Source organism: Schistocerca gregaria, chromosome 8 (assembly GCF_023897955.1).
Source record: "Schistocerca gregaria isolate iqSchGreg1 chromosome 8, iqSchGreg1.2, whole genome shotgun sequence".
Classification (NCBI taxonomy): Eukaryota; Metazoa; Arthropoda; class Insecta; order Orthoptera; family Acrididae; genus Schistocerca; species Schistocerca gregaria.
This window is the reverse complement of record NC_064927.1, coordinates 94,074,320-94,101,101: the sequence shown is the minus strand read 5'-3', so window position 1 is coordinate 94,101,101 and position 26,782 is coordinate 94,074,320. Positions and strand designations below refer to the sequence as shown.

The 26,782-nt window shown below is 45.2% G+C and overlaps 1 protein-coding gene across 2 annotated transcripts in view; it reads left to right on the top strand.

Annotated features, from left to right (window-relative positions):
- The first annotated feature begins 11,877 nt into the window (after positions 1 to 11,877).
- The window catches only part of LOC126284341 (lysocardiolipin acyltransferase 1-like), a 297,024-nt gene continuing 282,119 nt past the window's right edge, over positions 11,878 to 26,782 (top strand). Inside the window, exon 1 of one of the 2 annotated variants that reach the window (XM_049983194.1) lies at positions 11,878 to 11,965. The gene's annotated coding sequence lies outside the window, so the exon portion shown is untranslated. Of the gene's footprint in view, positions 12,120 to 26,782 lie in introns of both variants that reach the window. The other variant, XM_049983196.1, reaches the window with a different exon arrangement.

The window sequence follows — 26,782 nt, the reverse complement described above, 5'->3', positions numbered from 1 at the left end:
TTTTGAATTTACGTGTAGTAATGAACAGCTTATAGTCAAAATCATCGTGTCCGCGGGTAGCATATCGGTCATTGTTACGTCGTGTCGGCGGTTCCATCTCAAAATTCGGTGTACCTTGCCAATTTCTTTCATAATCTCCAAAGTGACCTGTGTTATTATTTTGTGTCAGTTCCGTATTTCTAAGTTCCTCTTCCCGTGTTGGAGCGCGAATGTCCTCTGAAATACGAAATTTTTGTATTACCTGTGTCAGCTGATCTTGTACTTCCCGGATTTCTCTTTGGTGTTGCGTATTAATTTGATTTTGATTTTGTTTGAATTTCCTAATTTGTTCGAACTCTTCTGTGTCATTAAAGACTACCGGTTTTGTGTCATTCAGCTTATCATCTACCTTCGTAGATAAATTATTTAGCTGATCCGAAAGTTCAACTATTTTCTCTGATAATGAACTAATGTCCTCCATGTGTCTTTCTGAACCAATTTTCAGAGTATCTACTGTGTCATTTAAGTTTTTTTGAGTTTTTGCAAGTTGCGTAACCGAATCGGTAGATGCAACTGAGTCAATTTTAGCTTGCAAGGTCTCATGATTTTCATGAACAATTGTTTGCAGTTCTTTTATGGCTGCTTGGTGATTCTGTAATGCATTTTCATGCCGCGAAAAAATAGGTTGGAAATGCTCACAAATTTGTGTTTTTACGTCATTACAGACTTTTTGACATTTCGATTCGATTTTATGTAATTCAGTAGTTAAATCTTCACGTGTTTGTTCAAGAATATGTTCCACTGAGTCTGACTTTTGAAGCTTTTGCTCCATTGCGTCTAACTTCTGCTGTGTTTGTCTCTGATTTTATTCCATTGTGTCTAACTTTTGAAGATTTTGTTCCATTGTGTCTAACTTTTGAAGCTTTTGCTGTGTTTGTCTCTGATTTTGTTCCATTGTGTCTAACTTTTGAAGCTTTTGTCCCATTTGTTGCATTAATTGTAATAACAATGCACTGGTGTCTGAAAAATGTTCCTTAGTGCTATTCGGCAATGCATTTGAACCGGCAATATTCGCAGCTTGAAAAACAGAAAATGTGTCTTGACTTATTTGAGAAAGCGGTGAGGACGCAAAACCTGAATCTACAGTTTTTGCAAGAATGTGTCCTGTCATTTCGGAATCCTGAGGCGAGCTGTTGCCGACTGATCAATCGATAATTGTTCCCTGTTCACTACTTATTTCACTGTCTACACCATTGTTTGCAGCCCGCTCCATTTCCCTATGTACAATTACCAAATCACTACTTTGAACATTAGTTAATTCATTACTCGGTGGCGCTAACACACTGCTTTCGTCTTCACTGTCATTTCTCAGTTTACTTTGGAGCCTAGTATTACGTTTTTCACACGCCATTATTGTCACAATATTTCACACGACAACACAGAAAAAAAAAACAATTTGAAGAGCAAAAATAAGAGAATACATTAACATAGAAAATAATATCTAGTTAATTGCAAGCGCAGCTGCGAAATCCTTGGTGCAACTCTACATGCATGCTACAACTGTTGTACTGTACAACAATGAAAGACTACAACTACAAAGGAGATTCTCTCTACAATTACGCGCTAGCAATAAACAAAATCTACATTAATTACACAAACTACAAGAAAAAATCAGAAGATTCCAGTGAGGTATCCTTGGCTAAGGGTCGACATATGAAACGTCCCCTTAGAAAAATTTCTACAAGACTGTGCTTAAACTGACTCACAATATTTTTTAGCGCAATAATCCCTACAAGAGAGTGGCCCTGACTAACATTAACCTATATGTTTCACAGACCACTTACCTCACAAAAATCTTCGTTACTCGAACTACTGCAATACAGCGAGCGCCACTACTGCCAGCTAACTAAAAGATTCAAACTACGGAAGTCACTAACTACTGATAGGCACAGTTAGCAAATGAAAGATTTTAATAGAGAACAAACAATGTATTTACCTTTATAGTCATAATATATATATCAATTCATGACACCAATTCTTACAAATTTCAAAACTCCGCCATCTCTCTCCCCACGTCCACCACTGCTGGCGGCTCACCTCCAACTGAGCAACGCTACGCGCTGTTAGCATCCAGCTGCCGCTGCCCAACACTACAATGGCAGACAACAATGCAAACTAAACACAGACTGCGCACAGCACAGCCAGTGATTTTTCATACCGAGTGCTAAGCGGCGTTACCAATTAAAAAAAAAAACCTAAACATCCTACTTACACATGGAACTGGTGTTACCTTGCTAGGAAAAAGAAATTTAGAATGCGCCCAAAACTAGTGGCAGACATACTCAAACTCTACATAGAATGATCCCTTTACAAACAAGCTGGCGGGAATTGTACTCCAACTAGCGAAATGTTGGTATTGGACAGAGAAGAGTTTAATAAGTTTATTACCTGTAAGTAAACAGTAGTGGACTGTGTCTATCCCTGTTTGACGTCGGAGTTCACTATAGACACCTTCCACTGCATTGCTCGACAAAGAGATTGGTGCTCGAAATTAAAATAAATGTGCTCTCTTTATTTCGACAAATTCGTCCTATTCCACTGTCCCTGAGAGGTTACCTTGGCATAGCTACTATGTGACTTGTACACAGTAAGAAGGGATAGAGCATCAAAAAATGTTTCACTGTTCTAATTACACATGGAAATTGTCGGGAAAAAAGAAGCACTCATAAACAAAGGGTCATAATGCAACACATGTACTGGGAATTGGAAAAATCATAATAACACAACTACCACAAAAAACCGACTTTAAAAGATCGTGCCGGCCAGTGCGGCTGAGCGGTTCTAGGCGCTACAGTCTGGAACCGCGCGACCGCTACGCTCGCTGGTTCGAATCGTGCCTCGGCATGGATGTGTATGATGTCCTTAAGTTCGTTAGGTTTAATTAGTACTGAGTTCTAGAGGACTGATGACCTCAGATGTTAAGTCCCATAGTGCTCAGAGCCACCTGAGCCATTTTTTTGCGACCGTAGCGGTCACGCGGTTCCAGACTGTAGCGCCTAGAACCGCTCGGCCACTGTATAGAAGTCAAGAGAGAGAGTAAGAACATTTTCGGTTTAGAAGCCCTTGACTTGTTGGACTCTGCATCCTTTCAGTGTGTGCTTTGGAACCAAAAGGCAGTGTAGCTGTCTTGCTTAAAGAATTTCATGAACTATTTTCAGAAGGAATGGGAAAAGCTAATAACTGTGTAGCGCATGCTACACTGGAAGACAATCCGCAGGTAAGTTTTTCCGGGCCCGTTCTGTTCCAATTGCTTTAAGAGACAAAGTAACCAGTGAATTGAAAAAATTGCTCCCATTTAAGCTAGTCAATGGCAAGTCCTCTCATTTTGTTGCCTAGGCCTTCTGGTCGCATTCGCATATGTGTTGACTTTAAGTCTACAGTCAACCCACAGACAGTAGTTGACATTTAACCGTTATCTCGCCATGAGGAACTCACGGACTGGCTTGGTGTAGGACGTTACTTTTCTAAGATAATATGAATGACGCCTACTTGTAAATTCCATTGGATGAAGAATCACTAGGTGTTTGTCGTAAATACACACTTAGGACTGTTCAAGTATTTGTGTTTGCCTTTCGGCAGTGCTTCCGCACCCGCCAATTTGCAACGTTACTTGGAACAGCTGACTGCAAAAGTGTCACTTTGTTCATGCTACCTTGACGGTATTGTTGTTGAACCGTGGTTTTACTTTCAAAAGTTTTTATTGAGAATTTACTTTATTTACTAGCGATTCATCAAGAACATTTAACACATTTAATCACACTATGTGAGCGTGGAAGTAGTTGCCAGTGGGTAACTGATGAAAACAAATCAAATTTATTTCAACAAATGGGAACTTTAATCCTAAAAGTCTTTTTTTTTAACACATTTAAAATTATAATCAGAAAGCACAATCTAAATATCAAGTTACAGTTTATTCAGAGGCAGAAAGAACAAATTTTTGACAGTTTGAGCCTTCGGGCTGAGAACCTTGCCGCTCCCTTTTGACACAGCCGTAGTCACGACTGCTCACAACAACCTCTGAAAGATTACACTGGTGCAAATCTGCAACGGAACAACTCACACAAGCACATAAACTATGCACCCCGCAGTAGGGATGGAAATGGTAGAAAACACTAACATTAAAAGATTAACTTGCCACCGAAGGTGCAACTTGAAGAAAAATAAATCTTACGGTAGAAGGGTGGCAACTTTATGTACTAAAATAACCATTTAAATAAAAACCCATTAAATGCAGTCTTGCATAAAATATACAAAGTTAACCAACCATGGGACCACCCAATTCATAAATAACTACCTTCTGCGGGTGGGCGAACGGAGAAGAACGGTGGGACGACTCCAAAACAAAGCGGCTGGTGACCTCACCAAGAAAACAAGTAGAATTTAGCAAGTAAATGAAACAACATATCTCCAATCACTTAACTTCTTCTGGCAAAAACCTGGCGCAGCACCCCCAACGCTCTCCCGAACCGTCCGCTGCCAGCCACTTCAACGGACGCAGGAAGGTGTGCCGATCTCCCGTCTCACGGCGTCGCACCTCGCACCGGCCAGACCGATGTCGTGGGTTGACTCCTGTTGCTCTCGTGTCATCCGAGAAGCCACTATCCCTTGCTATAAGGCGCGGCCCGCTGGACTCACGTGGCGACCTCACATGCGCCGACGCTCAAGGCGGACAAGTCATCTTGTATCTCAGTGCAAGACCAACCAACCGATCGATCGATCCAACCGCCACTGACCGTTGCCCGAGCAACTTGAGCAGACTGGCAGCTTAACGCGCAGACTCAGAACCACGAACTCAGCCCCGACCGGGCGACTACTTGCTGAGCTCTGTTACTGGCAGAATGGCAGGACTCTCATTTTGCCGGCTTTAAAGTTGATCCAAACGACAGACATACTAGCACTCCGAACGACAAACAACACTAATTGCCACACAAATGCGAACGAGAGACAGACCAGCAACTGGTGAAAAGAGACTGACCCAGACTCACTCCGACTGACCAACTGCCACTGGCGAGTTTTTTTTCTTTATTGTGATTTCATTCCCCTGCCCCATGTGGGCAGGGGAGGGCTGTCAGTGGCACAATCCGCCGCTCTTTAGCCGAGTGACACTAATATGAAAACAAGAATAAAATGATACATAAGAAGATAAAAAAGGGGAACATAAAACAGAGTAGGGGGAGAAAATGGAGGTAAAATATACACTGACATGGAGACGTTCATGAGGGACAGTTAAAACAAGTCACCAGAAAGTTAAAAAATACAATTGCCGATTCTTAAAACATAGAGAAGACACTGAATGCGCAGGCACAGGTTAAAAGTCGGCCACAGTAGAAAAAACACTCCGGAACAACACACTTAAAACCCACGTGGAGCACACACGACGAACAATAAAACTGCCATGTGGGACCTGCCGAGGGTAAAGGTCAGAGAGTATGGAAAAAGAGGGAAGAGCAAGGGGCAGCTGGGGAAGCGGCGGGATGAAGAGAGGAGGGGCGTCAGTGGGTTCACGAAGAGGCAGGAGACACGTGGGGTGGTAGAGGAAGAGGGAAGACAGGGCAGGAGAGAGCGCAGAGACACTGGAAGGAGGCACAAGAGATGGAGGGGGAGTAGGAGGGGGAAGCGGCTCAGGAGGAGGGAGGTGGAGGAAAGGGAGCCCAGAGAAAGAGGCAGGAAGAAGGGGTTAGAGTTGGTAGGAAGGGTAGATGTCAGGGCGAAGCTCATCATCTGGGAGGGGTAGACGGTGAAAGTTGTGTTGGGAAAGGAGATGGAGGGTGTGGAGATGGAGAGAGAGTGGGACACAACAGTAAAGGCACGGCAACTGGTTGGGGGTTGAGAGGATGGGAGAAACCAGGGGGTGAGGGGGGTCAAGGCGGCGGACAATATAGAGTGTGCGGATGTGTTCAAGGAAAAGGAGAAGGTGGGGGAAGGGGATGAGGTCGTAGAGGATGCGTGTGGGGGACGGAAGGCGGATGCGGAAACGAGGCGGAGCGCATGGCGTTCGAGGATTTGGAGGGCTTGATAGAACCGGGGAGGGACGGAAATCCAAGCGACGCTGGCATAACAGAGGATGGGGCGGATCAAGGATTTGTAGGTGTGAAGGATGGTTGAAGGATGCAGACCTCACGTCCGGGCGGACAGGAGTTTCAGGAGGCGGAGGCGGTTGTGAGCTTTGGTTTGGATGGTAAGGAGATGGGGAGTCCAGGTGAGGTGGCGGTCAAGTATGAGGCCAAGGTGTTTGAGGGTAGGAGTGAGGTGGATAGGATGGCCGTAAATGGTGAGGTAGAAATCATGGAGGCGGAAGGAGCGGGTGGTGCGGCCTATGATGATCGCCTGGGTCTTGGAGGGATTAACACGGAGGAACCACTGGTTGCACCAAGTGGTGAATTGGTCAAGGTGGGTTTGGAGGGTACGTTGGGACCATTGAAGGGTAGGATACAGGGCTAGGAAGGCGGTGTCATCAGCGAACTGGAGAAGATGAACAGGAGGGATAGGTTTGGGCATATCAGCAGTGTACAGGAGATAGAGGAGAGGGGAAAGGACAGAACCTTGGGGCACGCCGGCAGAAGGGTAGAAAGTACGGGAGTTGGAATTGTGGATAGTCACATAGGAGGGACGATGGGTGAGGAAGGAAGCAACGAGATGGACGAAGTTGATGGGGAGAGCATAGGTATGAAGTCTGAAGAGGAGCCCGGGATGCCAGACACGGTCATAGGCGTTCTGGAGATCAAGGGAAACAAAGATAGCGGAGCGACGGGAGTTAAGTTGGAGGGAAAGAAGAATGGTAAGGTTAAGGAGCTGGTCGTCGGTGGAGAAGGAAGGACGGAAGCCACATTGGGTAAGAGGAAGGAGGCGGTGCTGGGTAAGGTGGCGGTGAATACGGCGAGAGAGGATGGCTTCGAAGACCTTACTGAACACGAAGGTGAGGCAGATTGAACGATAGGAAGAGGTATCAGAGGGGGGTTTGTTAGGTTTAGGGAACAGCAGGATACGGGAAGTCTTCCACAAGTCGGGGTAAAATCCAGTGGAGAGAAGGACATCCAGAGGCGAGTTACAGCGCCCCTTAAATGCACGTGAACAGACAACCTTTCCCCTCTCCCACCAGAGGGAGACACCAAAGCTGCGATTGCCACAGCGGCGCCACCACCAGAAACGGGTGGCGACTGCTTCACACTACGCACTGCGGCGCGCTCTTCAAAACAGCGATTTTTTGCACGGCTCAGTTGTCTCAGGTCGTAAACCAGAGGAACAGATTGCCAATTTGCGTATTCTTTTTCGAGTGTTGTCTGAAGCAGGACTGAAGTGTCGTCTCGAAAAGTGTGTCTCTTTTTCAAACTGAACTACAGTACTTAAGTCATTAGATAAACACTCTGGGTATGCACCCCCTCCAGTCTCATTTCTTACAATCTCTGACCTGGCTGTCCCTCGCAACGTGTCTGGGTACTAGCAAGATGACGTACTACATTGGGTTCATACCGAATGCCGCACATATCGCGGTTCCATTGCATCGCTTGCGTCAGAAAAATGAGCCTTTCGTGTGCACCAAAGAGTGTCACGGAGCATTTCAGAAACTGAAAAATTCCTTGTTTAGTGACAGATGTTTAGAGCATTTTGACCCTGCAAAGCCAGTAGTTCTGCAAGTCGACGCTTATTCCTACGGAATCGGCGCTGTACTAGGGTATGCATACCGTACAGGCGTCATCCAACGAGTACAGCGAGAGAACGGCGTGTGTGTGCGCATACGTCTTCAGACCTCCCGGCCAGCCACACAACATTCTCCGTCGGAGAGCGAGCGGCGCGCTCTGCCCTGATCTGCAGGCGGCACGATTTTCGCGGCGGCTGTCGCAGATACTGCTCGCTCTATAAGTGTGCTACAAATACAGTTTCTTCGCTTGGAGGCATCGGAGTTTTACTTTAAAGTAACAATCTACTTGCGTACTTTCGTATTTCTTACACAGTATCTTTGGCTGACAGGACTCTCTATGACGTCATTGTTTCTAAGATCGTGTTTGTTTCTAGTACTATGACACCACACAACGGCTTAGCAGTGATACACAAATCGGGACGAAAGCTGAGAGCATAATGACGGCGACGCGACACAGCGCGACGCGATGAGATGTTGACACATAATTGTAAAATTGTGGAACACACGTAAATCTGAAATTGCTTAGATATATATATTTGGGTGAAGCCTCTGTTTATGATGTCAATAATGATCATAATAATAACAATTATTACTATTTTCACTGTCGTTATTATTATATATTACTCCTTCCGATTATCCGTTACTGCGGTGCATCACGCCCTTAACAATGCCGTCTATGAAAGTACAATGCCCGACCTCGTAAGGATTAGGCCTACTAAGAGAACATGAATAAGAACAATATCAAAAGCTCCAGTACTCACAGTTTTATTTGTATTTGAGGTCAATTCTTCAATCTTTCCTGCCGAAAATTTCAGTCACGGAATACTAGAGAGACACTTGTTGATTGGAACTCAGCAATCGTTTTTCAACGGACAGCAAAGCTAAATGAGAAAAGCTAGTTTGCGATTGTGTATTTTGAAGATAAGCTTCGATTCTTTTCAACGCCGAAAATTATCTTTCTGCTGAAGCTTTGGTTGCAGGAACGGTTAAAATTAATTTCATTGGTCTTGAAGCTTCACTTACTGCTTCACTGAGACCACTGGATCTCAGACAAGACAACAGTGCAATTTTTGTCTCTCTTTACAATCACATAACCATTTGTAAGAGGAGTACATAGATTCTTGAAAATGTTAGTTACTGTATTTAAATATGGAAGATTTCGTGTAGGCCGTCCCAGTCTGATCACTTCACTTTTCTCCTCAAAACTAAGTCCTTCAAATGGATGTCTCCACGGCCTTTCCAGTACACTTCTACAATATCAGATGTTTGCATCAAAGGACCTGGAAGAGCAGTTGAACCGAATGGAAAGTATCTTGAAAGGACAATATAACATGAACGTCAACAATAGCAAAACGAGGATAATGGAATGTAGTCGAATTAAATCGGGTGATGCTGAGGGAATTACATTGGTAAATGAGACACTTAAAGTAGTAAATGAGTTTTGCTATTTTGGGAGTAAAATAACTGATGATGGTCGAAGTAGAGAGGATATAAATGTGGACTGGCAATGGCAAGGAAAGCATTTCTGAAGAAGAGAAATTTGTTAACATCGAGTATAGATTTAAGTGTCAGGAAGTCGTTTCTGAAAGTATTTGTATGGAGTGTAGCCATGTATGGAAGTGAAACATGGACGATAAATACTTCGGACAGGAGGAGAATAGAAGCTTTTGAAGTGTGGTGCTACAGAGGAATGCTGAAGATTAGATGGGTAGATCACATAACTAATGAGGAGGTATTGAATAGAATTGGGGAGAAGAGGAGTTTGTAGCATAACTTGACTAGAAGGGATCGGTTGATAGGACATGTTCTGAGGCATCAAGGGATCGCCAGTTTAGTACTGGAAGGTAAAAATAGTAGAACGAGACCAAGAGATGAATACGTTAAGGAGATTCAGAAAGATGTAGGTTGCAGTAGGTACTTGGAGATGAAGACGCTTGCACAGGATAAAGTAGTATGGAGAGCTGGATCAAACCAAACTGAAGACCACAACAACAACAATTACCTTTCCCGTCATTTTATTACAACAAATCGTACCAATAACGATTCGTTCTCGAAACATTCAACGTGCTGGTGCTTAGAAAGAGCATATATGTATTTATAGGGTGTAACGTATAACACAATAGCCATCGAATACAAGCTTCTGTTCAGTTAGACAGATGCAGTATGGCGTCTAACTGCTGAAAACACTGCACAGCTTCTTATATTGGTAGACCTACCAACCAGCTGTCCACGAGGATGAGTGACCAGGGAAACTGCTCCCGTGAACAAAGTTGACCACCCGGTGCCACAGCATGCACCTGAGCTCAACGTGCTCAATTTCAATGGCTGTCATTTGGGACCTTTCCTTGTGACGTAAGGAACGTTCTTGCTTCCTATTTTTCTGCATTACAGACACGTTGCTGTAATATCGTAGAACTTATTTTGTGTTTCAGGCGACGAAACGGCTTCTCAGCGTGAAACAGCAAGAAGTGACAACTCGTAGACCGCTAGGCTAACTCGTCCCGTGTGCGGACGGCATTACTGTAATCGGCGACTATAGCAGTTACTACGACGCGTCGCCCCTGCTCCACTTTATGCAAAACCGCAATACTGTTGACAGTAATACTAATGACACTGTGTCCTAGTGTGATAGACACTCTGGTGTAGACAGCAGAGTACACTCCTGGAAATGGAAAAAAGAACACATTGACACCGGTGTGTCAGACCCACCATACTTGCTCCAGACACTGCGAGAGGGCTGTACAAGCAATGATCACACGCACGGCACAGCGGACACACCAGGAACCGCGGTGTTGGCCGTCGAATGGCGCTAGCTGCGCAGCATTTGGGCACCGCCGCCGTCAGTGTCAGCCAGTTTGCTGTGGCATACGGAGCTCTATCGCAGTCTTTAACACTGGTAGCATGCCGCGACAGCGTGGACGTGAACCGTATGTGCAGTTGCTGGACTTTGAGCGAGGGCGTATAGTGGGCATGCGGGAGGCCGGGTGGACGTACCGCCGAATTGCTCAACACGTGGGGCGTGAGGTCTCCACAGTACATCGATGTTGTCGCCAGTGGTCGGCGGAAGGTGCACGTGCCCGTCGACCTGGGACCGGACGGCAGCGACGCACGGATGCACGCCAAGACCGTAGGATCCTACGCAGTGTCGTAGGGGACCGCACCGCCACTTTCCAGCAAATTAGGGACACTGTTGCTCCTGGGGTATCGGCGAGGACCATTCGCAACCGTCTCCATGAAGCTGGGCTACGGTCCCGCACACCGTTAGGCCGTCTTCCGCTCACGCCCCAACATCGTGCAGCCCGCCTCCAGTGGTGTCGCGACAGGCGTGAATGGAGGGACGAATGGAGACGTGTCGTCTTCAGCGATGAGAGTCGCTTCTGCCTTAGTGACAATGATGGTCGTATACGTGTTTGGCGCCGTGCAGGTGAGCGCCACAATCAGGACTGCATACGACCAAGGCACACAGGGCCAACACCCGGCATCATGGTGTGGGGAGCGATCTCCTACACTGGCCGTACACCTCTGGTGATCGTCGAGGGGACACTGAATAGTGCACGGTACATCCAAACCGTCATCGAACCCATCGTTCTACCATTCCTAGACCGCCAAGGGAACTTGCTGTTCCAACAGGACAATGCACGTCCGCATGTATCCCGTGCCACCCAACGTGCTCTAGAAGGTGTAAGTCAACTACCCTGGCCAGCAAGATCTCCGGATCTGTCCCCCATTGAGGATGTTTGGGACTGGATGAAGCGTCGTCTCACGCGGTCTGCACGTCCAGCACGAACGCTGGTCCAACTGAGGCGCCAGGTGGAAATGGCATGGCAAGCCGTTCCACAGGACTACATCCAGCATCTCTACGATCGTCTCCATAGGAGAATAGCAGCCTGCATTGCTGCGAAAGTTGGATATACACTGTACTAGTGCCGACATTGTGAATGCTCTGTTTCCTGTGTCTATGTGTCTGTGGTTCTGTCAGTGTGATCATGTGATGTATCTGACCCCAGGAATGTGTCAATAAAGTTTCCCCTTCCTGGGACAATGAATTCACGGTGTTCTTATTTCAATTTCCAGGAGTGTATTTGTGGGGCCGATGCAGACGTGTGGCGGATAGTGAAGTGGGGGTCGCACGGAACGGCCGTGTGCGCGGTCGGCTCCGCGCTTATCGGATCAGAAGCCCCACTGTCCACTGCTGTGCTAAGTAAGTCCTGTGGCGTACCGCAGTGAGGCGACAGTAGCGAGGACAGAGACCGCGACCGGAGGCCCTCTCTTCTCGGCTGTGCTGTGGTGAGTGCCGCCGCGCTTAAACACTAAGGCCGCGTAACCGTGAGTACTGGGCCGGCATACTCGCCCGAGTACCTGGCCGCGCGACTGCAGAAGGCAGCAGGGCGATTGCATTCCGAATGGCGAGACAGTCAGCTGCTCGCTGATGACGTGAAAGGTGCGATTATAAATATGTTTCTTGGCGACATAAAGACAGAGAACTGAACAGAGGTTTTTTGTTGAACTGTATTGTAATTCGACCATATCAGCCATGTGGAATTGCCGTAAATGTCGGTGCTAAAATCGGGACAAAACCCATGAAAATTCAGTCATAAATGGAGGTACGCAGGGACTTCAAACGCCTCGGAAAATTAACCTATGCGTCATTACTTTGCATAATACCTGTATAAATATATTTGAAGACAACAAAGTATGACAAAGTATGACGTACACAAATTTTACACAGATTATTTTATGGACCAGTCATACCTCTCAGATGATTTGACAGCTTTTAGATCTGTTCGTTTACTCACGTAATTACAAAACACTGAACACCTTATTTGAAAATTCTGTAAATACATTGTAAGACGCTCTGAGTTGTTGATGCATACGATCGTTTCCGTTCCTCAATCCTTAAGCTCGCATTATTGAAATATTTCTGTCAACAATAGAATTATATGCTACAATTGGAGACATATATCCGCATATCTTTACCAGTTCTGACTTCTGAAAGCTGTACTCTGTATATCTGAAAAATTCCAACTATTTGTCGTGGGCACATAATACTGAGTTTTGAGGCCATAAAATTCTTCAAATGCACGTACAGACCAAACATTGCTGATTCACAAATATTTACTTTTGCTCTTAAATAAACCAATGTCCTTTCTACATTTTTCCATTCCACTAATTTAGTCAAAGACAATCATTCAGAAATGTCAAAACCTGACAGTTAATGAAGACAGTTTGAAAGATAAATAATAGCAGTTTCATAAAAGTGTTTGTACACCGCTGTGAAATATTTAGATGGTTAGTTCAGAGCAATGATCTGCAACTTTTTAAATTTCTTTAGTTGTCGTTCGTAGAAACAACAATTTTCTTTCTCTTGCAGTGAAATTATTGTATTGTCAATGATGACCTCCACTTCAACCACAGATAGGTTACTACTCTCAATTTTCTTTATTTTATTACTAAACGAAGTGGCCGCGAGATTCGAGGCGTCACGTCACGGATTGCGCGACCTCTCCCGCCGGAGGTTCAAATCGATGTGTGTGTGTGTGTGTGTGTGTGTGTGTGTTCTTAGCATAAGTTACTTTAAGTAGTGTGTAAGTCTAGGGACCGATGACCTCAACAGTTTGGTCCCTTAGGAATTCACACACAAAAAACTGTTCTGGCCGTGAATAAACCAAAAGTAAGCCTCGCTTAAAGAAACAGAAAAACTGGCGCCTTTTCTACTGACAACAAAAAAAGATTTCTGAGCTTTCCAAAGTTGTAAGATTCTCTCGACTGCAGGCTTTAAAAAGAGGGGCATCTAGTTTCAAAGTTTCACAAAAGTTGTCCTCTACAGCACGCATCCACAAATTCACAAATATGAGCAACTTTTGACGGTCAGATTGTGTCGAAGGAAAATAGCTAAAAAATTTCACCGCTATTAACTAGCTATCACCCGATAAAATTTCTGCAGCAGCTGAGGCAGTTTTATGTAAAATGTGTGCTGGACTGACTACACCTTCCTAGTTCTTCCCAAGTTTCGTTGCTAAGTGACTCAATTGTGTTTGTTTTCACGTTTACGGTTCACCCCCCGCCCCTCCCCCCCCCCCCCCCCCCCCCCCCAAATTTATGTTGCGGCTGTCGTCGCAAAATGCTACACACATTTTTAAATTAATTTTAAGATCTGTGAGCGCTGAAAGACATAAGGTGGATAGTCTCCGATGTGTAATTTTGGACATAACCCAGTTTAATTAGTTTAGTTTTTATCCCTTCCCCTGCATTAAAGTGACAAACAACTATACGAAACAATTTCATTGCTTTTTGGTTGCCGCCGTAAGTTGCTGCTGCGCAAACCTTGGGTCCTTTTAAGTCCAAAGTGGAAACGGATACAGAATGAATAACAAGAATATGTTTGATTACTGCTGCGGCTTTTGTTCTTGCATCATTTTGCTTTTTAGCAATTGCAGAATCGGGATACAGAATTGATCACAATTTCATCATGCAATCAAGTAATGGAAATGCCGTGTGGTGAGAGCCTCCCATCGGGTAGACCGTTCGTCGGGGGCAACTCTTTCGGGTTGACGCCACTTCGGCGACTCGCGTGTCGAAGGGAAGAAATTATGATGGTAAGGACAACACAACACCCAGTCCCTGAGCGGAGAAAATCTCCGACCCAGCCGGGAATCGAACCCGGGCCGTTAGGTATGACATTCCGTCGTGCTGACTATATTTTTTTTTTAATCTCATTTTGTTCACTTTTGTTCGTTGCATCTACTCGGGGCGGACTTCGCAAGACATCCGTTTAAGTTCATTGTTGATTGATTAACTCAGTTTTTTTGTTATAGAGGGCAGCTAACCCTCTGACCGAACACGCTGAGCTATCGTGCCGGCACCACTCAGCTACTAGGGTCGTACATGCAATCACTTCAGTGAATGGTACTGTTTTACAGTTCCTTACGCTGTTGTCAATTCAGCGGTATTAATGAGCATTTCCTCCACTGTATTCGCTTTTACAAAAAAAGTTGTGGGTTTTGAACTGAATGCCTTTCCTTCAGTATTTCTTTTGTGTTTTCGTGTCTCAGCATGATTTCCCACCGTGCTCAACTGAAAAATAAAAGGAACAAATTTGCAAAATACTTCCGCACCTGTACAGCCTCTTGTTATGAAAGGCCATATTTCTATGTACACGTGACTGGAAGAACACTCACACACTATAATAACGCAAGCAGGCACTGCAACGCAAGTGCTTCTCGTGGGCCCCGAGGAATCGCTTCTTGACGTCATCAGAAAGGCCGAAAGCTGACAGCGCTGGCTGGTGACTAGACCTGTAAGCAGCTCTACTGACGTAAGTGACGTCAGTCACCTGTTGGCCACAGCCTGTAATAGTATACAGACCTGCCCCCAGCTGTCGTTCTGCAACGTAAAGTCAATACAGAGTGTTTGAGTAAAGCTTCCGTTATCAGAATTAAGAAGGTTCGAATGCGAATGATCTCGATTATGGTGACATACTAATCCGCAGCGTAGCCGGAGCCACAGATTAGATTCTTACGTGATTGATTGAAGCCAACTGATTACGAATTATTAGTTGAGTGGCAGAGTGATTTATAACGTAACACATATTACACGTTCAGGACAATGTCTCTTTACATATTAAGTGCAGTTTACTACTATAACTCCCACTCAAACGTTTGCAATACTTAGCTACGAATTTGTCTTTGCATGCACACGAGAAGTAGCAAACGCGGAAAAACGGATGAAATGTGGTAAAAGATACGCAGGGAACGCCCCTTGCATTTTTGCAATCTGTGTACAATATATGTACTTAATATGCATCAAAACACACGTCTGATGCTTGTTCATTGTCTAATATATGTATTCGTGCGTGACCTAGTAGTTTTATTTTTTTATTATGGATAACAGTGAATGGCTTGCGCATGAATCTCTTCTTTATATCTGAAGAAGCCTGGTTTTACCTGAGTGGTTACGTCAACTCACATAACCACAGATTCCGGGCAGCGGAGAATCCGCATAACTCCCACGAAATGCCGTTACCTGATGAGATCACGTCGGCCGGGGTGGCCGAGCGGTTCTAAGCGCTACAGTCTGGAACCGCGCGACTGCTACGGTCGCAGGTTCGAATCCTGCTTCGGGCATGGATGTGTGTGATGTCCTTAGGCTAGTTAGGTTTAAGTAGTTCTAAGTAATAGGGGACTGATGACCTCAGAAGTTAAGTCGCATAGTGCTCAGAGCCATTTGAACCATTTGATGAGGTCACGATATGGTGTGCAGTGTCTGCACGCCGCATTATTGGTCCCATCGTCTTTCATCAGTCGCTCATTTAGGCGAGTTACATTGCTAAAATTTTGAAAACATCTGTGGCAGCATTAACGGACGAGGAAAAGCCCTACAGTTTCTTCCAACAGGATGCAGTAACTGCACATACTGCTGGCCGAACCTCGGAGCACATTTACACACTCTTCACGCCTGGCAGAGTTGTTAGCAGAGATCAGTGTAGTCACAGCCCTAGATGACCGTGCAGGTCACCTGATAGTGTGCGACTGCTTTGTGTGGGGAGTCCTCAAGTCTACGGTGGATCCCAACACACCTCACAGTCTTTAGCAACTGCAGCAGGACATTTCGGATGAGACTGCAGCAATTCCGGCAGTCCAGCTACGATCCGCCTTCAGCAAGTTTTTGATGATGGCCCAAAAGTGCCAAGAGAAGAGTGGTGCTCACTTTCAGCATCTGCCATAGTCAGGTTAGCACTATATTTCTGTTCCTCTGCTGTGCTTCTTTGTACCCCGGAACTGTTCTCTGGGCCCCCTTATTTGCCCCTCCCTGTAATATCGGCGCTTGGCCGCCGTGGGCCAGACGCGCCCTGCTCGAGATGTGTTTCTGTTTCACATGTCCTCTATCGAGTTAGTTACAGACACACTTCATATTAACATTGCATATAGAGTTTTTTTTATTTTAAAAGTGGAGATAAATATTCGCAAAACCAGGGGCAGGTTAGCTATATGTTGAATGTGTCATTTTTTGTATTCAGTAACAGTTTTTCTAATGAAACATCCAGTAACAGGTAGTGTTAGGATAGCGTGAAAAACAATTTTTTTTTAAATTAAGGAAAACGACCTGAAAGCAATTTATCTTGCAGACTGAAATTCAAGATACTCCTCCGTCCTTATATCACAAATACATGGCCTCTCCTCAATCACCATTGTAAGAATCTGTGTGTCGATTTCGTCTGCGTCCGGATGACACCTTTCCTGTTCTATTCGCAAAGAAAAACGATTGTGTATTTCCCATATCTTCGTGGTCCTTGCGCGAAATGTACCTTAGCGGCTCTAGAGCCGATCTGCAACCAAGTTGAAACAGCGGTTCTATAAATTTTCTCAATAGTGTTCCCGTAATGTTCGTGTGTTGATCGAACCGACCCGCAACAAATCTAGCAGCCCGCCTCTGAATTGCCCTGACGTCTTCCTTTAACTCGACCTGTTGGAGACCCCAAACACTGGAGCTGCAATCAAAACCAGGACACACTACTGTTGCCGGCCGGAGTGGACGAGCAGTTCTAGGCGCTACGTTCTGGAGCCGCAGGTTCGAATCCTGCCTCGGGCTTGGATGTGTGTGATGTCCTTAGGTTAATTATGTTTCAGTAGTTCTAAGTTCTGGGGGACTGATGACCACAGCAGTTAAGTCCCATACTGCTCAGAGCCATTTTAACCATTTGAACACACTACTGTTCAAGGTGCCGTCTCCTTTACAGATGAAAATTCTCACAACAAACCGAAGTCGGTCTTCCATCTTCCCTACTACGCTCCTTACACGCTCGTTCCATTTCGTGTCGCTTTGCAGCGTCACGCCCAGATGCGTAATAGACGTGACTGTGTCAAAGCAGCGCGCTAGCAATGCTGCATTAGAACACTATGGCACTATTCTCCCTACTCATTTGCATTAAATCACATTTTTCTAAACTCGGTGGAAGCTGCGACTAATCGCACCAATTACAAATTTTGTCTAGGTGATGTATCCTCCTACAGTCACTTCCCGTACACCACAGCATCGTTAGCAGACAGCTGCACATTACTGCCCACCCTGTCCACCAGTTCGTTTATGTTTACGGAGAACAGTGGCGTCCTGTCGCACTTCCCCCGTGGCGCGCCATACGATACCCTCGCGTCTGATGAACACGCGACGTGGACGACGACGCACTGCATGCTATTACTTAAGAAGTCTTCGAACCGCGCGCATATCTGGGAACAAATTCCGTATGTTCTTACCTTCGTTAACAGTCTGCAGTGTCAGATACTCCCCGGAAGACATCTTCCCGTTTCTCTTCGTACACGGTCCCCGCGATATCGCCCGGGGGTAGGGCCGGCTGTTGTCGCGCGCTAGTGTTGACGTCCCACGGTGGCAGACTGGTACTTAGTTTCCTCGGCACCGGAACGCAGCCTCACGCTCTCCTCTTCCCATTTAAAACTACTGTGCTGCTTAACAACATCCATGACCTCTCCGCATAGCCAGTCCTGTCTTATCGAGGCGTGTCTGGTGGTCTGCTGGCTCCGAAGCGCGCTCCACATCGGCTGGTCCAGTCTGTCTGTCCCCACCTAGCGGCTGCGACGAACGGATATTAAGTTAGGCTACACAGATAGGCAATTTACTTCCTTTTTTGAGGAGGGGAGGGGGTTGTTATTCCTCTGCTTTGACGCGGCTTGCCATAATTTCCTTCCCCCTGTCAAACTCTTCACTTCATTATAACAGTTGCACACAACATCGTCAATTACTTGTTCGATATATTCCTATTTCTGTCCTCTCCTACAGTTTTTACATTCCACAACTCCCTCTAATACTATGGAATACATGGCTTAGCTACAGCCTGGGGGATGTTTCCAGGATGAGATTTTCACTCTGCAGCGGACAGTGCGCTGGTATGAAGCTTCCTGGCAGATTAAAACTGTGTGCCGGACCGAGACTCGAACTCGGGACCTTTGCCTTTCGCGGGCATGTGCTCTACCATCTGAGCTACCCAAGCACGACTCACACCCCGTCCTCACAGCTTTACTTCCGCCAGTACCTCGTATCCTACTTTACAAACATCACAGAAGCTCTCCTGCCGACCTTGCAGAACTAGCACTCCTGAAAGAAAGGTCGTGCTTGGGTAGCTCAGATGGTAGAGCACTTGCCCGCGAAAGGCAAAGGTCCCGAGTCTCGGTCCGGCACACAGTTTTAATCTGCCAGGAAGCTTCATATCAGCGCACACTCAGCTGCAGAGTGAAAATCTCATTCTGGAAACATCCCCCAGGCTCTGGCTAAGCCATGTCTCCGCTGTATCCTTTCTTCCAGGAGTGCTAGTTCTGCAAGGTTCGCAGGAGAGCTTCTGTGAAGTTTAGAAAGTAGGAGACGAGGTACTGGCGAAAGTAAAGCTGTGAGGACGGGGCGTGAGTCGTGCTTGGGTAGCTCAGATGGTAGAACACTTGCCTGCGAAACGCATAGGTTCCGACTTCGAGTCTCGGTCCGGCACACAGTTTTAATCTGCCAGGAAGTTATTGTTTTATATCTTATGACATGCCCTAGCATAATGTCGCTTGTTCTTGCCAGTATTTTCGAAATTTTTCCCCTTGTCGATTCTTCGAAGAACGTCTTCATTTTTTTATCTTATCAGTCCGCCCGATTTTCCACGTTCTTCTATGGCACCACAACTAAAACGCGTAAATTCTGTTTTTCGTTTTCTCTAGTGTACGATTCACTTCCGTACAATGCTGCCCTCCAGACATACATTCTCAGAAATTTCTACCTCAAATTGAAGCGAATGTTGGACATTAGCACACTTCTTTTGACAATGTCCTCTCTGCCTGTGATAATCTGCTTCTTATGCTCTCCGTCTGTCACCATTTACCTTGCTTCCAGCGCAGCGGAATTGGTTCAAATGGCTCTGAGCGCTATCGGACTTCTGAGGTCATCAGTCCCCTAGAACATAGAACTACTTAAACCTAACGAACCTAAGGACATCACACACATCCCTGCCCGAGACAGGATTCGTACCTGTGACCGTAGCGTCGCGCGGTTCCAGACTGTAGCGCTTAGAACCGCTCTCTCACACCAGCCGGCGTAGCAGAACTCCTTCACTTCGTGTGCTTCTCGCTCCCCGAATTTTATGTTAAATTTATCACTAATTTCATCTGTGCTTCTATTTATTACATTTGTCTTTCTTCGGTTTAGTTTTAATCCATATTCTGTGCATGGTAGACTGTTCATTCCATTTCGTTTGTCCCTAATTCTGCCTCGCTTTCAATGAGGTTGCCAGTGTCATCAGTAAATCTTACGATAAATACTCTCAATCCTGAATTTTATTTCCATTTCTGACGTCATGTTCTATCTCCTTGATTGCTTCCTCAGTGTACATATTGAACAGTGGCGGAAGGAGGTAACATCCTCGTCTTACACTCTTTTTTTAATCCGAGCATTTCGTCCTTCATCTGCTATTGTTATTCTTCCGTCTCGGTTCGTACACATATTTTACATTATCTATATTTCCCTATAGCCTGCACGCATTTTCCTAGAATTTCGAACGTCTTGCACCATTTTACATCATCAAACGCTGCAGAGACTGCTAAACACGCCAATAATATTAGTCGGAAGGAATAAGGCCTAAAGCTCAACGATATCTGAATTCCAGCGCTGAAGAAGATGTGCACCAGTGAGCCACTGTGGTGAGACTGCAACAGCAGAGGACAGCAACGCGTTACTGCCAACTGCGTTCGAGTTTTGAAAGCATCTCATATTCGACTCTGGACGGAACACGTGGAACGATCTTCTGCTACAGTCAGTAGCAAATCAGTGTGTCTATCGGCCCTTCTCACAGTGTACCTCCCACCGTGAAGATGGCCTGTGCAGGTGAAGACGAAACGTTGGGTTTACCCAAGAAATTCATTCACGCACGGACATTGCAGCCTGGAAAATTTTAGAAAATGTGACGTAGGCCGGGTCTAGAAATGCCGATAAGGTTCTTGGAGCGGAGGTTTGGAGACGTGCCTTGTACACAGTACAGCTCCAATGGGCTGAGCGTAAGGAAGACGGGCCAACCTCGACTTCCATTTTCTCTTCTAGCGGAGGGACAGCAACCAGGGATAGGGGGTGGGGGGGGGGGGGGCGTACCCTCCGAATCCCCTGTCTGTGTATTTCTGTTCTGCTCTGATTCGTCATTAACGGGTGTTTAATGTGAATGATTTTGTAGATTTATAAGCGGTAGTCAAATGAAAACGGGACAGAAGGAAAGAATAAACTGATTATTGTTTGAGAAGTAATCACCATTACAATTAATTCATTTATCTCACTGTGAGAAAAGAAAGTCAATGCCTTCGTGGAAAAATGTTTGCAGCTGCCTAGGCAACCATAATTGTACCCCGGTTTGCATCTCTTCGTCCGAAGCAAGTTGACGGCCACCATCGTCTTCCTTCAGGGCTCCGATGATTTGGAAATCTCACGGGGAGAGATCGTGGCCTTTGGAGGATGTGCACGAGCTTCTCATGGAAACTTCTGCAGCATACTCCAAACAACTTCGGCAGCACCTGGGCCGCCCCACTACACTGCAGAAGATTCACTAGGAACCCCCTCCTCATCCTCCGTGCAACCCCCACCTCTCCCTATGCGATTTCCAAATCACTGGAGCCGTGAAGAAAGACATGCGAGCCCGTTGATTTGCTTCGTACAAATAGATGGGTGCCTGAGTAAAATCGTGGTTCTCTAGACAACCGTAAACATTTCTCCATACCGGCATTGGCCGTCTATCCCCAGCGTATTTACTTTGGAAATAATAAACAGTTTATTTACTTTTTTACTACTGTCTTATTTTTATTTGACTGCCCCTTAGATTTTTGGTATCAGCAATTCTAGCCACTATAGTAAAGGTATCCCAATTCTGTAAAAATCTCACCAGTAAATTAGCGTCACCATCTGGCGAGTACGGACCACCGAACAATTAGAAGAAATAAGGGCTCGAAACGTGTGTTGTTACTGTGGACTGCTGCAAGTTCGTCGCTTGCTAACGGCTTTTCTGTTACACTGACGGAAGAGAATCGGAACACCAAAAAATAATTCGTGTGGAGTAATGAAATTTCGAAAATACATTTTTTACATATTTAAGTGACTGACATTGCATGACCACAGATTAATTTTAGCGAAATGCGCCATTGCAAATGTTAAACGCTGGTACATTAATAACCGGTGTGTTCCCAGAATGTTGAATGCAAGCATGCAAACGTGCTTGCGTTGTGTTGTACGGATGCCACATCTCAGTCCTATTGCACTTTGACGGAAAATACAGTGGCGGTTAATGCTGTTTGTGGATGACGCTGGAGGTGTCCGAAGATCTCCCACATGTGCTCAGTAGGAGACAGGTCATGTCTGGTGATCGAGCAGGCCAAGGTAACATGAGGACATTCTGTAGAGTTTGACGGGTTATGACTGTGGTATGTGGGTGAGCGTTATCCTGTTGGAAAAGATCGTCTGGAATGGTGTTCATGAATGGCAGCACAACAAGTCGATTCAAAAGTCTGACGTACAAATTTGTTGTCAGCGTACGAGTGATAACCACGAGAGTGTTCCTGTTGTCAAACAAAATCGCACCCCAGACCTTCTCCAGGTGTAAGTCCAGTGTGACTGGCAAGCAGACAAGCTGGCTTGAGGTTTTCAACTGGACTCCTTCTGACCAACACATGGCCATTATTCGCAGTGAGACAGAACCAGCTTTCCTCAGAAAACACAACACACCTCCATCCTACCCTCCAGTGATGACAACTTGTGCGCAAATTACAGCAGCAGAAGCAGCCTCAGAAAAAACAACACACCCCCATCCTACCCTCCAGTGATGACAACTTGTGCGCAAATTACAGCAGCAGATGCAGCCTCATAAAACACAACACACCTCCATCCTACCCTCCAGTGATGACAACTTGTGCCCAAATTACAGCAGCAGATGCAGCCTCAGAAAACACAACACACCTCCATCCTACCCTCCAGTGATGACAATTTGTGCGCAAATTACAGCAGCAGATGCAGCCTCAGAAAACACAACACACCCCCATCCTACCCTCCAGTGATGACAACTTGTGCGCAAATTACAGCATCAGATGCAGTTCGATGCGCCAGAGACATGCGCTGAACACCGCGGTCTTCCTTCCCGGAAGTGCCACGCCGACGTCCCGAACAGACTTCTTTTGATCGCACATTCTTGTTCCCGCCGCTTCACTAACCAAGTATATTGGCTACTTTCCTTTCAAGTCTTCCTGCAGTACCGTAGAAGAAACATCCAGCTTCTCGTAGCCCTGTTTCACTACCTCGTCCAAACTCAGTGAGGTGTTGATAATGGCGTCTTCGTCTACTTAAACGCACAATCGACTAACATCAGATCTCAAAAGAAACTAGCCTCCACAACGGTTACAGCGCCTGTGTAAAGCAAACCCGGTTTACGTTCTGATAGCGGCGCTACTAGCACTAGTTGAAATGTTGTGGCCCGCAGCTCGTGGTCGTGCGGCAGCGTCCTCGCTGCCCGCGCCCGGGTCCCCGGGTTCGATTCCCGGCGGGGTCATGGATTTTCTCTGCCTCGTGATGGCTGGGTGTTGTGTGCTGTCCTTAGGTTAGTTAGGTTTAAGTAGTTCTAAGTTCTAGGGGACCGATGACCTCAGATGTTAAGTCCCATAGTGCTCAGAGCCATTTGAACCATTTTTTTAAATGTTGTAATGGTAGTGACACACCAAAATCATAATAATAATCCGTTGTAGTTGCTACATATTTCATTACAATCAAAAGCATTATAAAATCACAATCATAATAATACAGGAGACTGCCTTACAAGGCCAGATCACTTGGACAAATAACAAATTTCTTTAACCGGAACAAGACCCATAAAACTTGAAATTTGAATATGACTAGGTAAATGTACTCAGGTAAAGAAGGATTCAAACCAATACGAGAGACCCACGAGTGTGCTGTCCTTAGGTTAGTTAGGTTTAAGTAGTTCTAAGTTCTAGGGGACCGATGACCTCAGATGTTAAGTCCCATAGTGCTCAGAGCCATTTGAACCATTTTTTTAAATGTTGTAATGGTAGTGACACACCAAAATCATAATAATAATCCGTTGTAGTTGCTACATATTTCATTACAATCAAAAGCATTATAAAATCACAATCATAATAATACAGGAGACTGCCTTACAAGGCCAGATCACTTGGACAAATAACAAATTTCTTTAACCGGAACAAGACCCATAAAACTTGAAATTTGAATATGACTAGGTAAATGTACTCAGGTAAAGAAGGATTCAAACCAATACGAGAGACCCACTAGGCAGGAAATGGCATAGAAATGTACTCAACGTTGCACTGCAATTGAACTTCAGATTCTGTAATTCTCCACCGGAAAGATGGAATCACGCAACAGTGGTAACATAACCCAAGAAGTAAAAGAGAGGACAGGGCCTTAAATATCTCTCTGCCCCAGTGGTGCTGCGTCGACCGCTGCCCATTTACTTTAATTTTTTTAGCTGAGTGTACTAAAATTGTTTTTATAAGAATATTATTAGGTTTAATTTTTTTTAGGTGGTGATTTTTATTCTTTTATATTTTTTTATTAAGCTTGCTATTATATCCTTTGGCTTTATTTGAGTTCGGGGTACTTTACCACGGTTCCGTTATGGTAAGTTAATATATTTGGCTTGAAAAAGTTTTTAACCTTTATCTTTGAATTTTTTTATTTTCTTTGTTGGTTTAAAGATTTTATTTATCTCATTTATTTAGTGAAATCTTTTAAGAAAAATTAATAGAAGAGTCAAACTTCTAGTTTTATGTTTTCCTAAGCTAATTAACTTATTATTCCTTAATTAACTTATCTCATGCGTTTGCAACATGGACATTAATTGAGAAGTATGTAAAGTAGATAATTGTTAAGATTTGCCCTGCTATAATGTAAGGCTCTTCAACTGGTCGTTTACCAATTCATGTTAATAAACATACAACAACTACTATGATTCAGAATAAAATCTCATTAATAGGATAGAATTGGATACCTCAGAATGGTGTTTTATTATAAAATTGTAAAATTATTAAGATTCTAAATCTGGTCATCTCCAATTAGAGATCCTGGTTGACCAAGTTCAGCACGAATAAGTATTCTTACTGATGTTCCTACTATTCCTGCCCATGCTCCAAATAGGAAGTATGAAGTACCAATGTCCTTATGGTTTGTTGAGAATAATCATTTTTGCGGTAAGATGGCTGAATTTTACCTGTAACACAATACACATCAACGGTAGACATTAATCTGAGAGATAAACTATACAATCTTATCTAGAGGACAGGTGATCAATACAACTGAATAGAAACAAATTAACCTCCGCGAGTTACTTGTCCAGGGCCAGCCCTTAAACTTTGATTTAACAAGTTCGCTAAAAATCAGGCCCTAAAGTTAAGATGATAAGAATTATCTCGGCGCACATTTACACGCCAAACTACTGAAGGAACTACAAGGTAGAATAGAGGACGTATCTAGGCGTGTCTTGAAACGCCAGAGCCGGGCTTACTCACTACTCGTTGCACTTCTAGCTACGTCTTTAACCACGCATCACATCGGTTGGTTGGGCGTAGCCACACTTCCTCAACTGCAGTCAATATAGTTAGTCACGACACCTAGGTAAGTGATAAACAATTAAAACAATCACAAAGGATTTTTAGTACACTGGCAATTTCAATTAAGCCACACGCAACCCACCGAAGCAACTCAGCGCCTCCAATTCAATCGGCCGGCGTAGCTTATAACAGACTCGAAGGAGCTTGTCCTTCCGACCTCTAGGAAAACCCAATCACCACGGGCGGTGGATCTGCCCTGACGACTCAGCAGGCCGTAGCCGCTGGCCCCGCTCCTTCGCTGTCCGACTCGTCCTCTTGCCGCCCTGCCCCCGTACACAGTCCCATGTCACTCTCGCTCTCCGCCGATCCCGACACACCTCTACAGCAGAGCGCACGCGCTACCGTTAAATCCGCACCACCAAAGATGAGCAGAAAACAAATAAGCATCGAAGTTGACTCAAAGATCAAAAGGACGATCGATGGACACTGGCGCCAGAAGCGCAGTCTTAATCTACTGGTCCGAAATCTGAATAGACACCATGTTTCACATGTAGAAATATGTCTACCAACTTTCGTTTAGGTCGCACAGCTCCTCGTTCGTGCCACTAATCTTTTCCCCTCAGTGTATATTTGTTTCGCCTGCGCTGTCCGCCGTAGCGTAGCTGTCGGCTGCTGAGAAGTGCATTGAGACACGCACTGATGAACCAAAACATTATCACCACTTCCTTAATAGCGTGTTGGTCCACATTTGGAGTGCAATGCGGTATCAATTCTGCCTGCCATGAATTCCAGTAGTCCTTGGCAGGTTTCCGGAGACTTGCAGGAGATGTACATGCACAAGTCACACGTTTTCTCGTAACTTACAGACAGGTGGCGTGTGCGGTTAGACCTGGCGGCTGACGGCGTATCTGACGTGATCCACTGGGTTCTGATCAGGCGAATTTGATAACCGAGAATTTTTTTTCCTTTATTGTGATTTCATTCCCCTGCCCCATACGGGCAGGGGAGGGTTGTCAGCGGCACAATCCGCCGCTCTTCAGTCGAGTGACATGACAACTAAGACGAGAATAAAATGTTGCATATAAGGCGATAAAAAAGGGGACATAAAACAAAGGGCAGATAATGGAGGTAAAAATACACTGACATGGAGACGTTCATGTGGGGACAATTAAAAAAGTCGACATAAAGTTAAAAAACACTGTTGGCAATTCTGAAAACACAAAGAAGACACTGAAGGCACACAAACAGGTTAAAAGTCGGTCACAGTGTTAAAAACACTCGAAAACAACACACTAAAACCCACTTGGAGCACACATGATGAAAAATAAAACTGCCAGGTGGGACCTGCCGAGGGAGAGGCCAGAGAAGATGGAAAAGGAGGGGAGAGCAAAGTACAGCAAGGGAGGCAGCGGGAAAGAGTAGGGGCATCAGCGGGTACACAAAGAGGCAGGATACTGGTTGGGCAGGAAATGAAGAGGAAAGACAAGACAGGAGGGAGTGCAGAGATACTGAA